Here is a 25,717-nt window from a genome sequence, read left to right on the forward strand (position 1 = left end):
TCTGCCTACTTGTGACCTCTCTCTGTCAAATAAATAAATAAAATCTTAAAATCTTAAATCTTAAAAAAAAAAAAAAAAGCAGTTTCTCCCAGGCATCCACCCTCCTTCCCTCAGCCTGCGAACAGCTCATCACTGACATGCTCAGAGCCCAAAGGCCTTTGGAGGCAAGTACGGAGAGGGAGGGCAGGTTCTGTGGTCAGAGCCTAATGCCGAGCACGGGGACTTCTGTTCTCCTGGAAGCTGCTTGTTACATTAACTGGAACAAATTTCTTAACCAGTCATCCCTGGGCAAAGGGTGAGGCAAATAGGTCTTGCTGCTTCTGAGCTGGGTGACCTTGAGCATGTCATTTGACCTCTCAGCCAGGGTTGCTCATCTGTGACAAGGATCATAATCAAGCCTCCTGAGGAATGCTGGTGAGGATGGAAATGCGATCACCGTGTGCTTTGGTCCTGCATGGTGACTGGAAGGGGTGGTCGCGAGCGGCAGCTGCCACTCGCTCATGTCAAGGGGCAGGCCTGGCCACAACCTGGAGTGAGCAGAGGGAGGTTCTAGGATCTTCTCCATCTCAAACATGGCCACTGGGGAGCTTCAGTTCAAGGTACGTAGGGCCACCGGTTCAGAGGGCAAGGCTGAACAACAGGGAGGAATGTTCTCTGTCCAAGTGTCTGATAACTTTGTGGTGCCACCTTAAGAGAAATCGGTTTGGAGCCTCAGTTCTGTAAACTGTGCAAGTCCTACCCCCTTCCGAACAGAAGGAACAAATGAGAATTAATTAGTAAACGTGGCTGTCAAACGTGGTTGGTGTTGTTATTAACTTAATGTGTTTGTTTAAAAGGGGAGCGGGCCTGCCCCTGCCTGGGCATGGGAGCTGCCAGCCAGCCAGGTTTGATGGGAAACCCTGTAGATTGTTTCCACATGCGACTTTACAGCACAGATAATTAGTTGCAGCGGTGGAAGGCCTTGGAGGCAAGGACCCAGGGGCTCGGGTGATGGATTTTGCAGTCCTTCATATAAAGCACAGAGGCAGTCCCTCAGGGAAGTTTGGTACCAGGGAGAAGGTGCCCCAGGCTGGGCACCGCTGTCTGGGCCAGCAGGCAGGGTGACGGAAGGTGTGGGGTGGGTGGGGGTAGGAAAAGATGATGCTGAAAGGCTTGTTTGTAATGAACAACCTGAATTTTCTAGAATGGGTTGGTGTGTGAGGGTCGGCAGAAGGCATCTCTGTTTGGAACGCTGCTTTAGTTGACTCTGGCTTTCTTTGGCTTTATTCACTGCTCCTTCTTTCTGTGTGCTGGGCTCCCGAGTATCTTGGTCCTGTCTCCCAAGGCAGAATGGAGTAGTGGCCGAAAGAAAGGGCTCTGGAATCAGACTGCTTGGATTTAAATCCTGGCTCCATGACTTCCTAGCTGTGCGACTTAGGGCAAGTTACGTAACCTCTCTGTGTCTCGGTTTCTTTCATCTGCAGAAGACTTGATTGCAGGGATTGAACAAGTTAACATTTGTAAAGCTTTTTTAGACGGATGCCTCCCTAGCACATGGTAAATGCTACGTGAAGGCCGGTTAAACGAATGAACGGGTTCTCATTGCCCTGATCTAGTGGCAGAGTGGGCTGCTTGGGTTGCCCATGTATTTATACGATTTCCTCTCCCCCACACCATTTCAACACACCGTCTAAAAACAGTATGTTTTCCATGTGCTTTTGAAATTTCATTGCATGGCTCTTTCTGACCCGGTGGCGGCTTGCAAGCTACCTACCCTGAACCCATCATGACTCTGTGCACCAATGGTCTTCCTCGGGATCCCCAGATCTTGCCAGCTGCTGTGTTCTTTGTTCTTTGCAAGGTGATTCCTCATCAGGGAGGGTGAACTGGGCCTCTCTCTACACCATCCTCACTGTGCATCTGCCTTGAGTGTTGGGCATTGCCTGGACCCCAGCAGAGCACCGTTCTTGGGAGGTGTGAGCCACGGGTGTGCTGGGGCGTTGAGGTGTCTGTTTGGGGTGCGGTCAGTGCCTGGAATCCTTAGAGTGCCACGGATATCTGCTGTGATGGTTTGTCATGGAGGCTGAGCCAGAGTCTTGTACGCCTTCATGAGGGGTATTTTATGGATCATCTGCTCAGTTTTTGCCTACTTTGGTGTGACCTAACTCAATATTTTCAATAGCAAAGATGGAACTCTATTGAAAAGAGAGCTGGAAAATAAAAGCCAGTGTAAACCACAAATATAGATAAGTAATCAGCAACTATTTCACCCGGAAACCTGGGCAGACTGTGTGGTTGGTTAAAGGTGTGTATAGGCGTGTTGTGTGTCTATCAAAAATCTTTAAAATGTTCATGTCTTGGGCACGTAGGTGGTTCAGTTGGGTGAGCGACAGCCTTCGGCCCAGGTCATGATCCCGGAATCCAGGGATCGAGTCCAGCATCGGGCTCCCAGCTCCATGGAGAGTTTGCTACTCCCTCTGACCTTCTCCCCTCTCATGCTCTCTCTCACTCTTTCTCTCTCAAATAAATAAGTAAAATCTTTAAACAAAATGTTCACATCTTTCAAAATAATATCACCTCTGGGAAGCCATCCTCAGGAAACGCTACGAAATTTACAAAATGCTTTCTGCACAAAGATGTTCTTCGTGTAGCTGTTTATAAAATTGCAAATAACCAAAACATCCAGCGTTTGGGGTAAGGTGATAGAAAACTATGGCTACACCAGTTCCAGTGGTTTTCAAATTTTTGTAGCTTTGAGTTGCTTGAGAAACCTACTAGAGTGAGGATTCCTAGCCTCCACCCCTGGAGGTTGATGAAATGGGTCTGGGATAAGATCCAGAAATCTGCATTTTGAACATACCCTGTATAATTCCAATGAGATGTTCTGCAGTTCACATTTGAGAAAAGTGATCGACGTAATGGGATTTTTGCAGTTATTTAAAATGATGTTTATAGAGAGATTGTAATAACACGGAGGAATGTTTTAAAATAAAAAAGTATGTAAGATTGTATATATAACTCTGCATCCAATTATGAAATAACACTATGTAAAACAAAGCAAAAATGTATAAAAACGTAAACAGAGGCAGAACCTCAGGGTGGCTGGGTTATGGCGATGTTCTTTTTTTGTTGTTTTTTATATTTTCCAAAATTTCTGAAACTGAGTATTATTTTTATGATAAACACCATAAACGTATATGTTTAAAGCAGAAATTGTTCTTTTCGCAACAAATTAAGAGGCTCCCTGTTTTGGGGAACTCATACTCTGAGGGGTTTCATTTTGTCCGTAAACAGACTAGGACCCTGAGGCAAAGCAATGCTGGGTTCTTCATCTTCTGGGGGGCCTGGACCCTTCTTCAGTTAATAAACTTCCAGAGTTATCCAGCGCACAGTTGTCCCCTCCCCCCACCCCAGTCATTGTTAAGAGCTTCCGCCTAAAGAATTCTTAGCATGGGATGGGATGGTGGGTTATTTTGTGGAGCTGGACCATTTCAATGCAGGTCTCTTGAGAATATTTTCATTGAGATCACGGTTCATGCAGGACGGTGAAGTCCTATCTCAGGGAGTTGGAGATGGAGGGAGCACAGCTGTTTTCTGAGAGACTCATGCATGAGCGTGCTAGCGGCACCCGCCGTAAGAAGCACCACCACCGACCACGTAGCTGAAACCATAGAAATTTCTTGTCTCTGTCCTGGAGGTTGGAAGTCCGAGACTGAGGGTCAATAGAGTTGCTTCCTTCTGAGGGGCCCGAGGCGAGAGTCTGTTCTGGGCCTTTCTCCTGGGCTCATTGACATCTTCCTCGCCCCTGTCTTCACATCATCTTTCTTCTGTCCAGGTTTGTGTTCAAATTCCCTCTTCTTAGAAGGACACCAATCATATTGTATTAGAATCCACTCTCATGACCTCATTTTAACATAATCAACCTCTTTAAAGATCCTATCTCCAACTGTGATCACATTCTGAGGTGAGGGGAGGTGAGTCAGAACTTCAGTATATGAGTTCTGGGCTGGGGAGACACACAGCTCAGCCCAGAGGAAAGCTTTACTGAGCAGAAGATGGTAGAATGTAGCAGGAGTCCAGTGGGTCCCCAACAAGTCAGACTGAACTGTTGGAATGTGTCTGGTAGCTTGAAAATGGAAGGTTCGAGGCAACGTGAGCTGTTTTTCCCTGAGCCCAGGCCAGAGAGAGCGTGCTCAGGCCTGGCTTGCTACATGTCTGGTGCTGCTGATAGGTATGTGCCCCTGCCATGGAGACAGAGCCTCAGCTTAACCCGCTTCTCTCCCCGTCTGGTGGTTGGACTTTCCAATCACATGACCAGGGTTGGGGGGTGTTGGGGCAGGAGCCTGTCCAAGCCTCCCCTGCAGAAACGGGAATAAAAATTCCTGTCCTGTCTATCTCACAGGCTGTTGGAGATAAGGTAAGGAAGGTGCTGTGTCAACTGCAGAGCTCTTTCTGTCCCCACTAGTTAGGTAGTGCAGGGAACATCCTGTCTCACTGGGAGCCGGTGGGCATGAGCCTCTGAAGGCTTTCGGTTCACTCCTGCTCAGAAACCGCGTTCAAGAAGGTGAGGCAGCTTGTTCTCTGATCGTGCCATATGTTTGTTGATAAAGCACCATCGTAAGGCCCCTTGCCAAAGGCCTCCGGACATTGTTAAAAAAAATAAATAAATAAAAGCACCTTATTGTGAAAGTCACATATGTTCCTTATATGAACATTTATAAATGGGATATTAAAAAAACAACAAATAAAAATTCCCCATTCCCTACCCTTCTACCTCCTTCCTACCATCTGAAGACACCCCCTCGGCCCCTGCCCTCATGACTTCGTATCTTCCTCTGATTCCTATGCATATACGAATCTGTATGTACATACTTTAAAAAAATGGTAATTTGGTTCATACTGTTTGAAAACTTGTGTTTTTAACCTAATGAGTACCTGTAGCCTTCTTTTCCACATCATTTCATGTAGATGGATCTCGAACCTTATTTTAAAGTGCTGTATAGTATTCCATAAAACAGATACACTAATGTGTTATTTAACCGTTCCTTCTCTAATGGACTTTTAAGTTATTTCCAGTTTTAAAAAACATGATGAAAATGACTGTGGTGAATATCTGTGAGCACTTTGGTGAATGGCCCTCTGTAGGATGAAACTCTAGACTTGAAGTAAGTGACTCAAAGGGGATATTGACACATTTAAAATGTCCATAGGTTTTGTAAATTGCTCTCCAAAACAAAACAAAACAAAAAAAGATTGTATCAATTTACACTTTCTCCAACAGTTTCTGAGAATCTGTCTTTCCCGATATCCTTGCCAGCAATGGACGTTATGCTCTTTTTTTGCCATGCATTCTCTAGAATGTCAAGGCTGCCTATTTTTTTGAGATTATGTTCTTTCATTATCTTCCCAGAGGTACTCAAAATCATGATCACAGGCCTATTGGAGAGAAGCAATAGGGTCTAAGACCACAAGGACTTGTCAACAATTTACTTCTCAAGGAGTCTTTTGAGCACTGGGAGCTTATCCAAGGGGGACCGGGATTTTCAGCCTGAACTGGGTTATTGCACAGACCCACAGAGAAGCTCCTGTCTGTCTTTCTTTTCCTGTGAGAGAGGAAAAAAGAAATGAAGGCAAGTTTGAGCATCCAACCAGACCCACTGACCTTGAAACAGTTCTCTAGCTATCTGTCTCTCATCTGATTGTTTTTTCTGCTTCTCTAAATAGTGCTTATGGGGGGGGGTGCCCCTATGAAATGCTTAGAGTCAATCAACTCCTTATCAGCTGGGAAGGCTGGCCTTGCCTAAGCTCATTCACCCCTGATCGTATGAGGACACAGCGGACACTGGCCGCTGCCCAACCCGGGGGGCGGGGGTGGGAGGGTGGGGGGGCGGTGGGGGCAGGCCAAATGCCTCGTTAGGATACCAGTCATCCTGGGGCCCCAAAGCAATGAGGAAAAAAAAAATGTAGTTCTGATAAAGTTATCCAGAATATTGTGTTTGGAAACACATAGAAAGAAGCAGTTTTTGTAACTGAATAGATGCAGGTTTTTCATAGTGTTTTTCTCTTGAATCCCACCACAGATGGTGCCATATGTCTGGGGCTTAGGATTCGGTCTGAATCGGCTCCTCTGGTATTTTCTCCCAGCCCCAAGTCATGGCAGATTAAGTGTGCTCTGAGGCTCTGGGATTTTCCAGTCTTTCATGGAGGCCCTGCCTGCTGCGATCCTTGAAATGGGGCTTCGTTGTTTCAGTGATTGGTTCAGAATAACTACATCACAGGGCAGTGGTGGGGATTTCACTGAAAAGCATGTGAAGGCACCTGACAGTGTCGGTACTCAGGCAATGTTAATTTCCTCCCCTCTTAGAAGCTTGTTCCATCTGAATCATGGGATTGACAGGGCAGGACTTTGAAGACTTTCAGAAGTCCTTTATTGCTTTAGATGCAAAGTTCTAGAAAAACAAAAAGGGAGAGGTGTGAAATTGGCATTTTACTACCTTCCCTTGAGGCCGTAGCCTGTACGGTGCCCACCACAGGGTCCTTATAAGCAGTTTTTCATTGAGATGAGCTGAATTGAATCAAATCACTCTTGTCTTCACTCTGTCCAAGGTGAAATATGTGTGATTCATGGGGCAAAAGCTTTCCTCCTTCCTGGAGCTTCTGAACTTCTGCATTTTCACAACCTATGGAAACTTGCATTCCATGTTGGAGGGAGAGAAGTCAAACTGTGCATCTCCACAATGGGCTAAGCTTGGGGCTGCTTGTTATCTTCCCAACAGCACTAGGAGTATGTTACTTTCTGATCGGAGAGCCAGAGTTCCAAGCATTTCTTCCCAGGGTCACACAGGTGATCGGGGCAGAGCCGGGACTCAGTGGCAGGTCTGCCTGACAGCATTCTGCTCACCACCTCCCTGGCCTTTGGCTGGCCGGAGGGAGTCCATGTCAGGAACAGCAGCTAATTTTTGAGTTTAAGGTCCAAGTAGACAGAGAACCCCAGCTCCCACACCTTCCTGGTTAGCTGGAATGTCAGGCGGCTCAGAAGCACCACTGCTGTGGGATAAAGCTGTGTCATCCCGGGCCCAGGAGTTGGACAGTGAGGGACAGAGAGGGCTCTGTAGGGGTCTCAGTGAGGTGAGTCTGCAGCCTCCTCCACCGCCCAGGCCTTTCCGTGTGTCCTGATCAAGACCCTTCCACAGCAACTTTCTTCAGAGAGGCCCACCCTTTCACTCAGCCCCAAGGGACCACAGTGGCCACTTTAGAACACATCCATTCATGGGTTCTGTCATTCACTCCTTCACCTAGTGGCTGTTCATCGGAGCCCCACGTGTGGGCCTCCCCCATCACTCTGGGTGCTGGGGGTAAAACAATAACAAAGGAAGACACTGTCCTTGCTCTCCAGAGGCTAGCTGGGCAGCAGAGAGATTGCTAAAGTCATCAGTCACAGAGGAAAGGCATGGATCACACTTTCTTAAGTGTGACAAGGAGAAGAAGGTGCCCAGAAATCTAGAAATAACATTTACACTGAGACATAAAGGGCGAGCTGAATTTGGCCAGGCAGAGTGGTAGACAGAGCATTTACATAAACCCACCAGGCTTGTTTTAGTGCTTTACAAGTACTAACTCACTTAATCCTCCTAACAACCCTATGAATAGGTGCTATTATCATCCCCATTTTACGGATGAAGAGCCTCAGGCTCAGAGAGGTTCAATGACTTGTCCAAGGTCACCTACCTAGGGAAAGATCTGAGCCAGGATGGACCCTCATCAGCATATGGGTGGTTCTCAAAACAGGGTCAGGATGGGGTCTCCTGGGTGTGAGCACAGCCCTAGAGCAATAGAACCCTTAGATGGAGCCTGGAGTTAAGGAAGACCTGGCCCAGCAGACTCAAAACAGTACTCAGGAGGGTGGGATCAGAGGCAGGCAGGTCGGGGGCATGGGAGGAAGTATTTCTAGAAGGAAGGAGCTTCACCTGGCCAAATACTGCCGACAGGTCAGGGGTGAATGAGGACTGAGAAGTAACTGGTAGGTACTCTTGTAACCCTTGCAAGAGGCGAATGGTGAAAGCAAAGCCCAATGGTAAAGGGTTCAAGAAAAAAAAGGGGAGGAGAGGAATTTTAAATTTTGAGGAATTTTACTCTAAAAGGAAGAAGATAAATATGGTGGTGCCTGAAGAGTGACCTAATCCCAAAAGATTTTTTTTTTCTTTTTCCAAGATGGTGGTAGTACAACATGCGTACACATGGGGAAGGGCTAGCGTACCCAGCACCCAGCGACACCCCTGGAGAACATGAGGGGTTGGAGTCCAGGGGGAGCACACAGCTGGCCTTGGGCCGGGCTGCTTCGCAGGGGTCTCTGCAGGTGGGCTGACGGCCCCTGCCCCCTGCAGCCTTCCCGGGAGTCTACAGCGGCAGCCCTCGGAGCAGCAGGGCTCCCTCCCCGGGTGTCACCAGCCTTTTGCTGATGGTGCAGGCTGAGGGGAGAGGAGCTGACAGTGGGGGGTGGGGTTCAGGCTCGGCTGCATCCTTGCGGAGCTGCGAGCTGAGTGAGTCGGAGAGGGTTAGCTGCACCAACCAAAGGGAGTTTTCTAGACTTGGGCAGCCCTTGATTTTTCAGGGGCGCTGGGAATCTCTGCTGTCACGTAATAGACTTGGGAGCCACATAGCATCAGGTCATTGGCCCAACAGATAGCCGTGAACCCTATTCCCGCAAGTTTACTTAAACTTACAGTAGAGTTTCTAATGCATAAAATTGGCCAGTCGGTGCCCTGGGGTGATGGACTCCTCTTCAGGGTCTGAACAGACGAAACGCCCAGCCCACAGGAAGCGCTGCAGGTTCCAGCCCAGCACCCCCCCCCCCCACACACATATGGGTACCTTCTTAGCCTGGCTGCGTCTGACGGAGAAATACACAAGACAAAGAGAGGGGAGGAACTACATTGGGAGAGCTTTGAATGCAAAATCAGGGGATTCCCCATTAGGGAAAAATTCCTCTGGTTAAAAAAAAAAAAAGGAATTGGGTAAATGAGGCAGAAACGCGGCGCTGTAAGACACCCGGCACACCACAGGCCTGCTCACTTCATTAACCACTTTCTCATGTAAAAAAAAAAGAAAAAGTCTCAAAAATAATACATAGGTAGATAGCCCCCACCCTCCACCCAGGAGAACGTGTGTCGATTTCTCTTTGCCCCAATTTATTGTAGGTTGTATTGTAAGTCGTCTTCCTACAAAGTAATAAAATGGAAATGTGGGTTTTAGGTATGCTAATGTTTCCGGCTGGCTGAGCTTGAATTCCCAGCCGGTTACGGGGCGAGGGGCCTACGAGGAAGCTGTGGGAACCGAGTGGGGGGTGGGTAGTAGAAGGGAAAACAGAAGTTCCCCATTGTTTCAGTTTGAGAAAACCGGGATTTGGGAAACCGTGTGATTTGATGTGAGCAGGAGACCTCAGAAGGGAATGTATCCATTAATTGTCCAGAGGCAAGTGGGCTTTCAAAGAGCTGAGAGCAGTGAGCAGCCCCTTCGGATAGTCTGTCCAGCCACACAGTAGGAGAAGAGGAAAGACCTGCTTCACCTCCAGGCAGGGGCTGGTGCTCTGCCTCTGGGAGGCTGAGCTTGATTCCTCTTGAAGCACCCCTAGCCCCGGAAATGGAGCCCAAAAGGGGCCCTCCAGGTCACTGGGAGAAGATCCCATGGTTGCCCCAGCAGAAGGCTGGGAGGCCTTCTGTGAGCTCATTTATTTCCTTCCTTCCTTCCTTCCTTCCTTCCTTCCTTCCTTCCTTCCTTATTTCTTTTTCTTTTTTAAAGTTTCATTTTTAATTCCAGTTAACATCCAGGGTTCTGTGAGTTTCAGGTGTACACTGGAGTGATCGTGAGCTCGTGTTGTCTCAAATCAGTCTTCCAGTTTATAATGGAAATGGGTGGTGAGGGAGGATTCATTTATAGAAATCGGTTAAATTCAAGCTGATTTGGTAAAATAGGAAGTCCGTGTCACTCCAGAGTGGAATCCATCTGGAAAGAAGTCACAAAAGCACGTGACTTGGGTTTCTCCTTTCTGGATGGAAAATCCAACGTTTGCTATACTTTGAGGGCAGGCTGGGCCCCACAGGGACACTCCAGGGCAGCTGGGGAGACCCCAGGGTGGAGGCATGGAGGGCCAGGGAGGGGAGTGTGAGGGTGCCTGGGTGTGCTTGGGGGCCAGACAGTAAAGAGAGGCTGGAAATCTACGATTGGCGAGTTGAAGTTTAATAACAGCTGTGAGCTTCCAAGAGCTTCAGGGAAAGTGATTTGATTCAAAGAGGTCTTGAGGCAGATAGAGAGGATGGAGCAGGGGAAGTCTGAGAAGGAGCTTTGAACTCTGTTTCAGAGATGATGGGCAAGGGGGACCGATGCTGGGGAAGGGTCATCCAATTGGTGGAGAGCCGCAGAGGGGACCAGAAGGGGTTACCAGGTGAGGAGAATTAAATGCAGGTATAGGCTGGGTGGCAACATGTGCATTTGTAACTGTTGCCAGTCCCTGGGGACCTGCTATGTGCTGCCAGACTGTGGCCACCCTGTGTATTGCTGGAACCTAGCATGGTGCCCGCACCTAAATGACACTCTTCCGTTGTGTGTCTGATGAATGAATGGATGAAGAAATATAATAACTAAAATGTCTTGAAGCCACTGTAGAAAACAGAGTGGCGGTTCTTCAAAAAAATTAAATGTATGGTCCAGCAATTCCACCCCTGGGTCTGTACCCCAAAGACTTGAAGTGGGGATTTGAGCAAATCTTGATATCCTTACACCACGTCCTCTCTTCTGGTGCCAAGACAAGACCAGAAGGAGAATCAGAGTAATCAGCAGAGTTCATGCAGGTACATGTATTAAGCACCAGCTGTATACTCAACTCTGTACTCATTACTAAGAAGATCAGATAAGTAGAAACACTACTCCTGCCCTCAAAGAGATGACTTAGTTATGTGGGACTATGCAGCAGATATTGATCTCAAAGGACCTCAGACTGGACAGGACCAACCCCGTGGGCTATGAGATACAGAGGGAGCAACTCAGGGTCGGGGTGAGATAGTGAAAGACTTCTGGAGCCAGGGTTTCCTGGGAAGTAGTCGTCCGCACATATTACATTATGACAGAAAAACCCAAACGTGTAAATATAAACAACATTTGTACAAAGTCACAATCCCTAAACTGCAAGGCTAGGATTCAAAGATCTCAAAGAAAAAAGTTGTGGTTTTTTTGAAGATTTTATTTAATTTTTTGAGAGAGAAGGCCCACACGCGAGGCTCTCGCGAGCTCGGGTTGGGGGAGGGGCAAAGGAATAGGGAGAAACAGACTCCCCCGTGAGCCCGGCTCCATCCCAGGACCACTGACTGAATCATGACATGAGCCAAAGGCAGATGCTTAACGGACTGAGCCACCCAGGCACCCCCACCCCCAAAAGTTTTACTTTGTTTTTTTGCTGTTATTATTTTGGGCCAAATATTATCTGGCAGCAGAACTTGGCCTGAACTGGAGAGGCTCTTTACTGTTCTTACTTAAGCCCCTCTGAGTGAATATTGATGGGTTCACTGCAGAATACTGAGTGTGTCCTGACGGTGGGGCACTGCCCCGGGGGCCCACCGAGGGTGGTATGTTAAAGATGGTTATGGATCATGACTTTCTAAAATAAGAAAAAAATAAGTGAGGGGCACCTGGGTAGCTCAGTCATTGGCTCAGGTCATAATCCCAGTGTCCTGGGACCAAGCCCTGCATTGGGCTCTCTGCTTGGCGGGAAGCCTGCTTCTCCCTCTCCCACTCCCCCTGCTTGTGTTCCCTCTCTCACTGTCTCTCTCTCTCTGTGTCAAATAAATAAATAAAATCTTAAAAAAAAAAAAAAAAAAAAGAAAAAAATAAGTGAACTAAGTGAGACAAGGAAAGACAAATACTGTATGATCTTACTTACACGTGGAATCTAAAAAAACCAAACACAGAAAAACCAACCAAATTCATAGATGCAGAGAGGAGACTTGTGGTTGCCAGAGGTACAGGTTCAGACAGAATAGGGGAAGGTGGTCAAAAGATACAAACTTCCAGTTATAAGATAAACAAATCCTGGGGCTATAAGGCACAGCAAGGCAACTATAGTTAACAATCGTATGCTGTACATTTGAACATTGCCAAGGGGCACTGGGTGGCTAAGTGGGTTAAGCCTCTGCCTTCGGCTCAGGTCATGACCTCAGGGTCCTGGAATGGAGCCCTGCTTTTTGCTCAGTGGGGAGTCTGCTTTCCCCTCTCCCTCTCCCTGCCTCTCTGCCTACTTGTGATCTCTCTCTGTCAAAAAAAAAAAAAAAAAAAAAAAAAAAAAAAGTTGCCAAGAGAACAGATCTTAAAAGCTCTCAACACAAGAAAAAATAGTTGTAATTATGTGTAGAGATGGATGTTCACTGAACTTTACTGTAGCAATCACTTCACAATATATACATCTATCAAATGATGAAATTGTATACCTGAAACTAATACTATGTTATATGTCAATTATATTTTAACTAAAAAAAAAAAAAAAAAATCTTTGGACCAAGAGTTCACAGGTCAGATCATGTGACCCAGGCATTTTGCCAAATGCTTTCCCCACATTACCTCACTTCATCCTTATAGCAGCCTTACGAGACAGGTCCTATTACCTATGGCCATTTTGCAGATGAGAAAACTGAAACCAGAGAAAGTAAATAGCTTGCTCAAGGTCACAAATTTGTGAGTGATGGGTCCTGGTTGGAAGCAAAGGTTGTTAGTTTCTAGTAGCATCTCAGTATGGCCTTGGTGGGAAGAATTTCAAAGTGAAGAAGGACCAGATTATGGAGGCCCAGGAGGAAAAAGCTGGAGGGGAAAGGGAACCCCAGATCTGGGCTATCCATCTGGGTGTTGATAAGGAGGGGAGTACAGGTGAGGGTCTGAAGTCACCCCCAGATCAGGCAGGACAGGGTTTGGGGTGTTAGAATAGCTGGACCTCTTAGGGGAGTCTGGGCTCCCTGTGGCTAAGGCTGCTATTTGGAGAGCACAGGACACCAGAAAGCCTGGGTCCCCAACCTTGGCTTTAACTCCCAGACATAAAGGGCCCCCCTTAGGCCTGCAGCCATTCCACTTTCTGTTGAAAGAGGAAGCAGCCCTAGAAGATCCCCTTTACCCACTCTCTGTGGTGTGAAGAAGAGGAACCTGGATCTGATTTGGATTTTTTGAAGAAATCTTGCTTTAATGTGGACCAATCCAACTTCTTCATTTGCTGTCCCAACAAGGACTGTGGTAGCTGTGCCTCCTCAGGGACTGGCCAAGGGGACTCTCTCAGCCAGGGACCCCTGAGGGTGGAGTTTCCCAGCCCTGGCTCTGTGACTCCTTGGGATGCCTCTAGTTATCTCTGGGGCTACTGGAAGATTCTTAAGGCAAAACTAAATATTGAAATAAATTGACTGCAAAAATAGACCTATGATAAGAAATAAGCCTATTCCAATCAGTATTTCCTTGAAAAGGAAAGGGGAGAGAGACTTATAATATTTTTTAAAAGATGCCAGTATTCCAGGGATGCGTGGCTGGCTCAGTTGGTGGAGCATGCAACTCTTGATCTCAGAGTTGTGAGTTCGAGCCCCACACTGGGCATGGAGCCTACTTTAAAGATAAAAAAAAAAAAAAAGAAGATGCCAGTATTCTAAAAACGGTCATCCATCCATTCTTCTTTTTCTTTTTTTTAAAAATTTTATTTATTTATGTATTTGAAAGAGAGGGAGTGAAAGAGCTCACAGGAGCAGGGAGGGAGGAGCAGAGGAGGAGGGGAAAGAATCTCGTGCAGACTCTGTGATGGGCTCAGAGCCTGAGGCAGGTCTCCATCTTGCAACCCTGAGATCATGACCTGAGCCGAAACAAAGAGTCAGATGCTTAACAGACTGAGCCACCCAGGCACGCCAAAACTATCATTTGTTTGAAAAAATGGCTCCAACAATTTCCTCACTGTATGACTTTGGCCATGTCTCTTAAAGTCCTAATGAGGTAGGGCTAAAGATGGTCCTGCCAAGGTTGCTGGGAGGATTAAGCGAGATGGGGTTCATGAATGTGCTTTGTGAATTACAAGGCATTACACAAAGGCAAGAGATGAATGCCGCTGGGTCATCTTCCAGAGCAGAAAATCCTACCATCTTACCTGTACTGATTCTCCTTTCCTGATGGAGGAGGGATCTGATAGGTATCATTTGGAGTTATTCAATCCATACTTCCTTTCTCTAGTCCTCAATTTCCATATTAGGGTAAGCCAGGCCATGCGGCAGTGATAAAGAAACATCCACGTTTCAATGTCTTACCACAATCAAACTTTATTTCTTGCTTTGATGAGCATGGGTAGGACCTCTTCCATCTTGTCCCCATGCTGGCAGAGCCTATGGGCTGTAAGTTCACAATGGCAGGGAGAGAGAGGGATGGGGGAGAACATCATCTCTTAACTGTTTGGATTCAAAAGGGACACATGTCACATACAGACTATTGGCTATAATTAATCACACGATGCCTACCTCCCTGCAAGGAAGACTGAGAAATGCAGGGGAGCACATGGATAGTCAGTGAACGCAAATGGGCTTTGTCATGGTTTCCTCAGCATTCAAGTGGGAGGCTTGGACCACAGGACCTCAGAGTAGCCATCACCCAGCTCTAGCCTTCTGGGATTATGTGAGCCAGACCCCCAGAAGTTGATGACCTATGGTGAGTGTTAGTGTCCCAGGCTACTGCACACGAGCTTCCACAGGAAGAACTATAGACCACCCTCCAAAAAGTCAATTTCGCTTTCCTCGCTGTCTCCCAGACCCATCTCTGCTGCTCCTCCATGCAGTCCCAGATTGTCCAGCCTGTGCTGTAAGAAGGCCTACAAGTGGCTCCACACCAGGGCATGCGTTTTGCTTTCTGAAAAATTGGGACCCGCCTTGACGCAGAACATTGATGAAGAGCTGACCGCCAGGCTGCAGGCTGGTCGGGACCCTCTGGAAGCCCTGGGTCCCAGAATCCACTTTGTCTCCAACGTCTCTAGAGGAACTTAGCCATAACTCTAAAGACCTCCTCCATATGCTTCCTCCTATTTCCCTCTTGATCTGTGTCCTTCCCACTCCTCTTCCCTCCCAGTCTGGTGGAATCTGAACTGCTCTTAGCAGAGATGATTAAAAATGGTCTACGTGCATTTAAAAGGCGTGGTGAGGGGGCACCTGGCTGACTCAGTCAGTGAAGATGGTGACTCTTGATCTTGGGTTGTGAGTTTGAGCCCCACACTGGGTACAGAGATTAGTTTTTAAAAAAATCTTTAAAAGACATGGTAATCACTAGGATCCTGCATGGGTTGCCCAGGAACAAACTTCGGCTCCCTTCCTTTTTTTCATGCAATGTCTGGATTGGACAAAGATCAGGAATGGGCCATAGATATATTTTTAAGTTTCAGCACAGGCAGGCCATAAACTCCCATGCACTCTCAGGAGAGGAACTGAAGGCGCTCAGCTGAGCCCATGTGATAGCATCATGTCACATGCTGCTGGTCTGACTCTGTGCACGTCCCAGCTGTGATAACTGGGATTCTCCCTTTTCCAGGAGACTCAGTATCCACCTTGGATCTCTGCTCTATTATAGGGTTCTTATCATGGTAGCCTTGCCTATGTTCCTCTCGGCAGGAATGTCAGAGGTCTTAGAATATTGCTTTTCCTCGATCACTTATCACCTTTGAGTAGCCTGCTGGCTAGAATGTGGGCCCTGACTTGGTGAGAGAGTACTGACTCTAAGTACTTCTGCAGCTGGGTGTAGGCTTCCAGTACTGCTGTGTCTGTGCTAAAGTTCTTTGACATTGCTTCCATCCAGAGGTGGGATCTGTGTTCCTCCCCTTGAATCTGATAGTCTTGTGAGGGCTTTGATCAGTAGAGTATGGAGAAAGTGATACTCTGTGACTTCCAAGGCTAGTTCATAAAAGGTCCTACAGCTTCAGCTTCTCTTAGAATACTTGTTCTTGGAGATCAGCTGCCATGCTATGAGACACCCCAGCCACATGGAGAAGTCACATGGAGGTCTACATGAGCCCAGCCTGTGGGTCATCCCAACACTGGTACAAGACATGTGAACAAAGACACCTGCCTTCGTTCCTTGGAATACAGATCACTTTGATTTTTTTACTGATATTTTGTTTATTGTAATTTATTAAAAAATTTTTATATTAATTTTTTTAAAAGATTTTATTTATTTAATTGACAGAGATAGTGGGGCGCCTGGGTGGCTCAGTGGGTTAAAACCTCTGCCTTTGGCTCAGGTCATGATCCCAGGGTCCTGGGATCAAGCCCCACATCGGGCTCTCACCTCAGCAGGGAGCCTGCTTCCTCCTCTCTCTCTCTCTGCCTGCCTCTCTGCCTACTTGTGATCTCTGTCTGCCAAATAAATAAATAAAATCTTTAAAAAAAAAATTGACAGAGATAGAGAGCACAAGTAAGCAGAGTGGTAGGCAGAGGGAGAGAGAGAAGCAGGCTCTCCGCTGAGCAGGGAGCCCAAAGTGGGGCTCGATCCCAGGACCCTGGAATCATAACCTGAGCCGAAGGCAGCCGCTCAACCAGCTGAGCCACCCAGGCGCCCCAAACATTAAAAAATTTTAATTTAAGTACCATTGACATATGATATATTAGTTTCAGGTATACAACATAGTGATTTGACCATTATATATACATTATGAAACGCTCGCCATGATAAGTGTAGCTACCATACAAAGTTATTATGATATTACTGACTATATTCTCTATGCTGTACTTTCTTCCACGTGACTTACTTGTTTTATAACTAGTTTACACCTTTTAATTCTTTTCACCTATTTCGCTTATCCCCCTACTCTCCCAAAGAAGCCTTTAGATAACTCCAGCCTCTACTCTTCAGGTCCTTCTGCCTCCACCTGTAGCCGAGTTTTCCAGCTGGAGCCCTCAACATGGAGCAGAGAAAAGCCATCTCTGGGGGGCACCTGGGTGGCTCAGTGGGTTAAAGCCTCTGCCTTCGGCTCAGGTCATCATCCCAGGGTCCTGGGATCAAGCCCCACATCGGGCTCTCTGCTCGGCAGGGAGCCTGCTTCCCCTTCTCTCTCTCTGCCTGCCTCTCTGCCAACTTGTGATCTCTGTCTGTCAAACAAATAAGATCTTAAAAAAAAAAAAAAAAGCCATCTCTGATACGTTCTGTCCAAATTCCTGACTCACAGGATTTGTGAGCCTGATAAAACGGATGGTGTTTTATATCACTGAGTTTGAGTTGGTTTGCTCCATAGCAAACAGGAAAACCACCCTGTCCCTCTGCCCTTAACATGAAGATGAGCAGATCACTGTCAGCTTCTAAGAGGAAAGTCTCTAGCAGCAGGCCGCAGGACCCCTTCCTATCCAATCTCTTTAATGATGACTTATAGGGAGTCCCCACAGCACCCGTGGTAAAAACAACGGAAGGATCATTTGAAACTTGTGGGCATCACGTATTGTGGTATTTAGGCAGGACTCTGTGGGCTGGGGTCTGTATCCTGAAAGATCTCCACTGGCTATAATGAACCTGAACCCTGCACTTAGGTTTTAAAATCCGGATGTATTTGTACAACGTGGATTAGGGGTTAGCCAGGTGAAGGGAAGGTTGACGATCCCGGGTGAGACGGACCCCTGGAGCAACTGAGCGGGGCCTGTGGGTAGAGCACAGGAAGGAGTGACTCGAGATGACACTGGTAAGCATGTAGGGTCATGTCAGAGAAGGTCTCAAGGGCCCTGGTAGGAAAGCTATGAAAGGTGCTGGACCCCGGGGTGGGTTTACCCTGCACCTTTGCCCTTGAGAGCTCAGGCATCTAATGGATCTGACCAGTTACCCCCTTGCATTGCCAATCTTCCTTTCAGATCCTAAAATGGTCCACGACTGGTTAAGCTAACTTTTAAATATACAAGCAGGAACCCAAGGACAGAAAGGGCTGGGCTTCACAAGAATTTATTCTGTTGGATTCTCTGGGGTCCCGCCGACCATCCAGTCCACTCACAGCACTGGACACATAGCACATTGGTGTAACCCCGTGGGGAGACGGCTAGACTGGGGGTCCTCCTGACTCCTTCCCTTGGCAAATCCTGGCAGTGCTCATCGAATGGTTTGTGGTGGGTCCCCATCTCACTTCCAGATGTTGCTGGAAAGGCTGGGGTAGGGAGGACCCCAGATGGGGATGAATTCCTGGGATCACTGTGTCTAAGCGTGGTGGGTTATGAGCCCTGTGGCACATCTTTTTATGCAGACCCTCGTTTGGGTGCAGGGCCTGGGCAGGGTGAGGACCCTGCCAGCATATGACCTCTGGGTGGCTCAGTGGAGGAGGGATGGCACAGGGGCTGGTGGGGCATGGCCTCTGGCTCCCTGTTTATTAAGAGGCCATGTCATAGGCCTGCATGTCAGGGCTGTGGAAAAAACTAGGTGGCCGTGTATGGAAGGAGAGGCCCCCCCTAAACTGCCTTCCGAGCCTTGTGGGTTTGGACAGTGAACATGCCTTTGGAGACTCCAAGCAAGGAGCAGAAGGGCCTTTTCTGTTCCTTGAAATTTAGGATGGAGAGGCCCATCCTGAGATGGCCAGCTTGCGTAGCCACCTGATGCTCTCCTTTACCTGCAGCTGTCACCGTGCAAGGTTCTTCAAAGCAAGCCTGTGCCCACGGCCAGGGGCTCTCCTCTCACCAGTGCTTGGGGGCTGGGCTCCGCAGAGCAGGCAGAGGAGAGGTGACTGTGACCTCTCTCTGAGCAGGTGAATGTGGCAGACTGACTTTTCATAGAACCACCCTTGTTTAATTCTCCCTTGTTTAATTCAGTGATCCTTTGAAACAGGTATTATTCCCATTTTGTAGATAAGGAAGCTCAAACCCTGAGAGGTTAACGGGCAGGACATATTGTTCGTTAGGGGCGGAGCCAGGACGCAACCCTCCGGCCACGTCCACCTGACCCTGAACCCAGGGCTCATAGCCACCTTTGAAAGGTCACCTTTCAAAATGTTGTTTCAAGGAGAGTCATGGACCAGCAGGTGGAGACCCCCTGGGAACAGGAAGCAGTTGAGAGGTGGTCCTGAGGAGTATGGGCCTGGGAATAACCACATGGGAGACATGAGCTGCTGCATGATGGCCCAGCAGAGTTCTCCTTTGCCTTCCCTACTTCCCACCCTGGCTGTACTGAGGGGCACAGGCTCTGTGGACACCATCTGACCAGCTCTCAGGCCTCACCTGATTGGGACTGGGCAGAGAGGTACCTCTGGATCCCCGAGACTGTATCCTCTGGGCTCAGCTTCCAGGCTGGCCAGGCCTGAAGGAGGGCAGGCTCTTGGTCTGGGATGTCAGGCATGGGAAGAGGACAGTCGGGTCTGACAGGACTGAGGTGGGCCCTGAGGAAACACTGAGGTAGCCTGGGGGGTTTCCTCACAATGAGCGTGGCCCTGGGCACCGGCTTTTGTGGGACAGAGCCCCACAGTGGGGGGCCGCCTGAAGCTTGGGTCTGGCAGAGGAGAGTGCCATCCTGGTGGCCAAGGTCCCAGGGCTCTCTGGGACATGGAGGCCTGACAGTTCTCTCTTTGCAACGTCATTTTCTTCTCTGTCAAACAGACTGTTTCAAGTTTTATAGAAAGCTTGCTGGATATGGTGCCTGAGTGCAAAACTCCGGGGGTGGACAGATGGGCTGAGGGACACTTGAGGCAGGCAGAGGATTTTGAAATAACTCTGGATTTGTGTGAAAATTCTAGGTATGGACTTGGATGGGAGAGAAACATGGAAGCTGGCTGGGAAGAAACTCTGAGGCATTCCAGTCAGAAGCCCCTCAGGGCTCTTTCTCTCTCCCTGTGCAGAAAGGCATCAGAAAACTCTCTACCTACTGACGGGGTAAGAATTCTGGAATACTTTGTTGGGTGAAAAAGCCTGGGGCACAATATCATGTATATATGCTGTTATGCTACCTGAATGGGGAAAAAAAAAGAATGTAAAGGGCAATGATCTGTAATCATATTTGCTTGTAACTATACAAGTGAAATATGTAAGAAATGAATAAAGATAGGGATATGGGCTTAAGAACTGGACAGATGGGGGACAAGATCGGAATGAGGCATGACCTATCACCTTCTATGCTTTCACTTCTTTTTTTCTTTTCCTTTCTTTTCTTTTCTTTTCTTTTCTTTTCTTTTCTTTTCTTTTCTTTTCTTTTCTTTTCCTAGAGAGGGAGAGAGAGTAGGGGAGAAAGGGCAGAGGGAGAGGGAGAGAGAGAATCTTAATCAGGCACCACACCCAATGCAGAGCCTGCCGTGAGGCTCCATCTCATGACCCTGAGATCATGACCTGAGCCAAAATCAAGAGCCAGGAGCTTAATCGACTGAGACACCCAGGTGCCCCTCTATGTTTTTATTTCTGACCATGTGATTATATTACCTATCTGAAAAATAAAATAAAATGTCCTTTTAAAATTTTGACCAAAAAACCAAAACCAAAACCAAAACCAAAACCAAAAACCAACCAAAAAACCCTGACCAACCAAAACCCCCAAATCAACCACCAAACAAACCCTCTAACTCTTAGGTGCTCTCTGGGTCATTGCCTGCCATCTCCTCCCTCTCCTCCCCGCTCCAGTTTTGCTAACGTTCTCACTGCCTCCTTTCCCTGAATTTTTAATCTGAGTGCAATTCCAGGCCTCCTTCTTTAAAGTAGAACAAAGCTTTCCAAGCCTAAAATCTCTGTGGGGTTGTCCTTGACTAGATGTAAACGTTGATGGTAGTTGGTCCCCTTCGACCTATCAAGACTCAGCCTCTGAAATCCGATTATCCGACTCTCCAGAGAAGGTGAGGCAGTCAACTCTCCAGGAGTAGGTGAGGTGGTCCCTGGCCTTGGTAACCTGCCCCACACTCCAGTCATCTCCAGTATGTTCTTGAACATTCCACGTGGACACTCCCGTCTGGGCCCATGAACCTGTGCTCAGGAACGCACCTCTGCCATTGTCTGTCAGACGACCTGGGCTGGCCAACATTACACTTCTCCAGTAATCTCTTGGTTCTTTCCTTGCCAGGCTAAATAAGCTTGATCCCCATCACTAATCTTACCACCCAGTCGTCACGCTTCTTTTGAAATCACTCTGAGCATCTCTCAGTTTCTCGAGCCTCTGTTATGTAACAGGAGGCTAAGCCCTAAGTACGTGGGAACAGTGAGAAGAGCGCCATGTGGCTTTTCTGCCTCCTTGCTCAGGTCCCTGTTGGACACTCAGGCAAGTCTCTTAGATGTTATTTTTTGCAGTTTATGGAGCACTGCTAGCCCTCGACCTCAGTCCATCAGGTCTCCTTACTGTCTTACTATTTCCACTGATTCAGGGTAAGCTTGGCCCACTATGGTCTTTATTTAGATCATTTCTATTATACCTGTGGGTAGATCTTATAAGCAGGCCTGGGCATGGCTTTATTTGTGGGTTTCCTTTTAAAAGGTTGCTGTGAAACAGGAAATGTGACTAAGAAAGTCTTCTTCTTCCATGAAACCCTCTTCATTAACTGGAAAAAGGCACCCGTCCCCTCTCCCCCAGTACTTACTCATGGACCAAACAGACACGTTTCAAGAGAACACATAGTTCCCAAAACACTGAAAAGTGCACTGTAAGGCTCACGTGTGAGGCGGGTGGTTCTTTGTCAGGTTGCTGCCGTCTGGGGCCATCCTCGCGCCGACATGTGCTGCCTGTCACTGTTCTTCCTAGCGTCTGAGGGTGGGTGGGAGCCTCGGAGGGCTGGGAGGATGGGTGTGCAGCTTAAGAGCTAGAAGGGAGGGGGTACTCCTATGGATAAAGGCCGGGGCAGATGGGACCCTGGGTCTCCTGGCTCCCCAGCCACATTTGTCTGGTTAAACCACACACCCATCTCCTTCAGCTTCTGGAGGGGCCCCATGCATCTTTCTTCCTGTAGAGAAGCCTGGTGACAGGTGCAGCAGGGACACAGGCTTGCTGGGAGGGACCCTGGGCACATAGTTCAGCCTTCTTGGTGGGGCTTTCTTGAGGAGGCAGTAGTGGCTATACTTGGGATCACCTGCTTTGCAAACTTGCTTTGCTCTCCTCAGCCACACAATAGGAAAACAATAATATAGGGTTATCATGAGATGAAAATAAGTTAAAACACAGAAAACACCCAGGACAGTCTTGGTGTGCCACCCCTCTGTACATGTTAGTTATGATTATTCTGATGAGTTGATTAGCTTTCCTCCTTTCTATTCAATTCGAGAATTTGGCACCAACCGTGGGCTTTGTTGCGAAAATGGCTGCATTGAGGTTTTATCCTTGGTCAGCCCCTTAATGGCCAGTAGTTTGCCTTTTTTATTTTTTTCTTAAAGATTTTATTTATTCATTTGACAGAGAGAAACATAGCAAGAGAGGGAACACAAGCAGGGGGAGTGGGAGAGGGAGAAGCAGGTTTCCCACTGAGTGGGGAGCCCTATGCGGGGCTCCATCCCAGGACCCTGGGATCATGATCTGAGCCAAAGACAGATGCCCAACGACTGAACCACCCAGGTGCCCCAGCCAGTAGTTTGTCTTAAGAAGAGATGAAAAAAATATATAGATGGTCCAAATGCATAGTCAGTACTGCTGGAGTCTAGGAGGCCTTTCCAGACAGGCTGTGTGGCGCGGGAGCCTGAGATGGCCTGGTTCAGGCTTATGAGCAGTGCCCGCCCCTCAAAAACATGGAGTGAGGGGTGTAATGGGCCCTGTGGCTATAGATATTGTTATGGAGAATACAGATTAAGGTGCAGAATCTCGGGGGGCTCAGGCTCTGTGTAAGTGAGCCTGACGGAGACAGGGAGTATGGGAGGATGTGAGGAGAGTCTCGGCCAGGCTTAGGGGCACAGGGTCTCTGCTTGACTCACCCCTTCAGCTGCTGCTCTCACTCCCAAGGCCTTTGTCTGGATGCTGGGAAATTCCTGGGGGATGGTTAAACCCCACCTCTCTCAGGCATGACACTCTCTTCCTGAGCTGGGAGTTGCTTCATTCTGCGTTCCTGAAAATGTGGTCTTGCTACACCGGAGGAAGGCTGGGTCATCAACAGCGTGGGACCCTGAGTCAGCAGGACTGATCAGCAGGACTGAACGGGGGAAGCCAGAGCCACAGCCGCCATGTGTGAAGTTAACGAGACCCAAGTTTTCATAAAATTGTTATTTCCAGGGTATGTGTCTATGCATGAGGCTCCGATCTGCATTCCTCCCACATCAGCACCGACCTTTTGGCTCTGTCCGCTTCCCCAGCTGCAGACACAGCGGGGTCAGGGTCCCTCTGTCGGGGAGTGAAGCAGGTTTGCTCAGGTACAGGGACACTCTTCGCCGGCCTCTCCACTGCGTCTAGCCAACACTTAGGCCTGGCTTGTGTTCTGCTTGCAACCACAGCATTTTCTTTTCTCAGCTACTTTTGGTGGTTGGAGGAGCTGTGCCTGCTGGGATGTATGGGGATGGGTCATAGTTGGCTTGCTGTGAGTGGAGGGGGTGGAGGGTTTCCTAGAAATTTGTTCTGATGTCAGTTATATCTCAATAAAATGGCCCCCACCTCCTGTGACACAAAGCTGGTATTCAACAAATACAAACAATTATGACCCCGCCCCCAAGAAAAAGAAAAAAAAAAGTGCTCTATTTCTCAAGGGAATCAAAATAAGCCTTAAATTCTTTTATGGATCCCTCCTTGGGATCCATTCCATATTAACACAAAATGACAATGGGCCAAATTTTCATTGATTTGGATTTGCCATGAAACTAAATTCCTGAGTAAAAAGAATTTTTGGTAAACTTCAAAGTGGGACTGCTAGGTATTCCCCATTGATGAACCTAGCATTTAAAAGCATCGTGTCCTGATCTTCCTTTTTTTTTCTGCTTTCTCCGGGGTCCCTCACTTTCCTTTCTGAAGTTTCTTATGCCAATCTGGGGAGAGAGAGCAGAGAGAAAAGTGGAAGTTGGTTTGGGGGTTTGAAATGGGAATGAGTAGACATTTCCAGTTCCCAATACCCCTCAATCCTGAACGTCTTCTGTGTTCAAAAACGCGGCTCTTGGCTGCTTCCATGGCCTTGAAGTGGGGCTTGCTTCTGCCCTAGGCCCTGGGCCTGGGTTGCAGCACCCCCTCTCCTAGCCTCCAGGGCATGGGCTGGGAGGACCATGTGCGTGCAGGGGTGGGAGCCTCACACCCTAATGGGGCTGAGCTGGCCATAATGCCTGTCTCTCCCAATTAGTTCCCCAAAGGGAACAAAGCGTTATTTCTTTCCTCTCTCAGTTCCCAGGCGCTGACTGGGGAAAAACAATCCTTGGCAGCTCAGGGGTTAAAAATAAAACACAGCAAGGGGGAAAACAAGCCAGGCAGCTGCAGCGGCTCCTCAGAGCCCACTCCAGGCTAAACAGAGGCCCCAGCAACTCCTTGGAGACTTGAACCCTGGGCGATGGAATTTTCCCTTGCATGGAGGCTATTGTCCTTTGGAAAGGGCCAGGGCCAGAGGAGGGCCTGGGGAGCACTGATCTCCCCCGAGCTCACAGCGAGGAAGCTCCTGAGAGCCCAAGGGCTCTGTCCCACCCAGCTGGGGTTGGGTGAAAAGGCACTGGGGGCGCAGCCCACCCCTCCCCCCTTGAGAAAAAGGGGGGTCCACTGGGGGGCTTCCAAAGGCCTGGGCACCAGTTGTTACCCCACTCCTCAGCCTCAACCAGCCAGTCACTGGGATGGAATAAAAGGCTTGGTTCCCTTGGCAACGGCAGGGTCTTTGGTCTTTCACAGAGTACAAGATGGGCTTGGGGGAGGGTGGTGGTGGGGCAGCCTGGGAGGAGGTGAGGGGAGGGGGGGGATGGGCAGCCTGTTTACTAACGTTGTTTGAGGGAGGCTTTTGTAGGTTCTGGCCTGGGAAATGCAGGAAACCCTAAGTGTGGGGGATGCTCTTTACTGCTTCCCAGTTTCAAGCCACAGTTGGTGGTCGGTGGTGGGAACAGGACTGTGTAGACCTCACATTGACTTCCTGGATGGCTCAGGAGAGTCAAGCAGAGCCTACCTTTATAGGTACCAAGGCCTGGCCCTGTTTTATGACTGGAGACCCCTGGAAGTGTTGATAGATGCTTGAGCCCATAGAGAGCTATTTGTGAAGTCGAGATTAGAATAGCAGGCGCCTGTCTCCTGGGTCTGATCTCGATGGACCAGACAAAGCTATTTTTAATATCAAGCAAGAGAGTTGCTGAAATAATGACAAAGTGCAGAGCCTGGGCTGACTTTGTCTCAAGCACTAGACTTTGTGAAAGGAGTTAAAAAATCTCTTCACATACCAAACAGATGTGTTTAGCGTCCGTGAAAACAAGTGATAAGGGACAGGAGACCTTGACCCAGGGTTTTGGGATTAGAGGTCCCAGCGTGTTGTCACTAGCACAGAGGTGTAAGGGACTCTGGGGGGTTTTAGATGGTGAGGGCTTCAAACCTGGCATTGACAGAGAAAGCACCTTTTGCGATGCCTTTCAAAGGGGAGGGTGCTTAAAGCAAACAGAACAGAGAATCGGCAAGTTGATGTGGTGGCTTAAGAAGAGAGATGACCAGTGTAGATCAGCACACTCTTCAGGAGTCTTTTAAAATGATTTTCTTTAAAAAAATGAAAAATAAAACAACAACAAAAAAATCCCACCCAGATTCCTATCTGGTGTAGCCAGGCAGGTCTTAGAGACAATGAAAACTAGGTTAATGGTTGTTTCTAGTAGACGTCTTGCTGAATTCTTTCGCTGCTGCCTGA

The 25,717-nt window shown here is 48.2% G+C and overlaps 1 long non-coding RNA gene across 1 annotated transcript in view; it reads left to right on the plus strand.

The window, feature by feature from the left end:
* Positions 1 to 505: 505 nt before the first annotated feature.
* The window catches only part of LOC116878011, a 49,987-nt gene continuing 24,775 nt past the window's right edge, over positions 506 to 25,717 (plus strand). The window contains exon 1 of the long non-coding RNA XR_004384757.1: positions 506 to 599. This is a non-coding gene — a long non-coding RNA (uncharacterized LOC116878011). The remainder of the gene's footprint in view (positions 600 to 25,717) is intronic.

The sequence above is a fragment of the Lontra canadensis genome, unplaced genomic scaffold (assembly GCF_010015895.1).
Source record: "Lontra canadensis isolate GAN:19392208 unplaced genomic scaffold, GSC_riverotter_1.0 scaffold55, whole genome shotgun sequence".
Lineage (NCBI taxonomy): Eukaryota > Metazoa > Chordata > Mammalia > Carnivora > Mustelidae > Lontra > Lontra canadensis.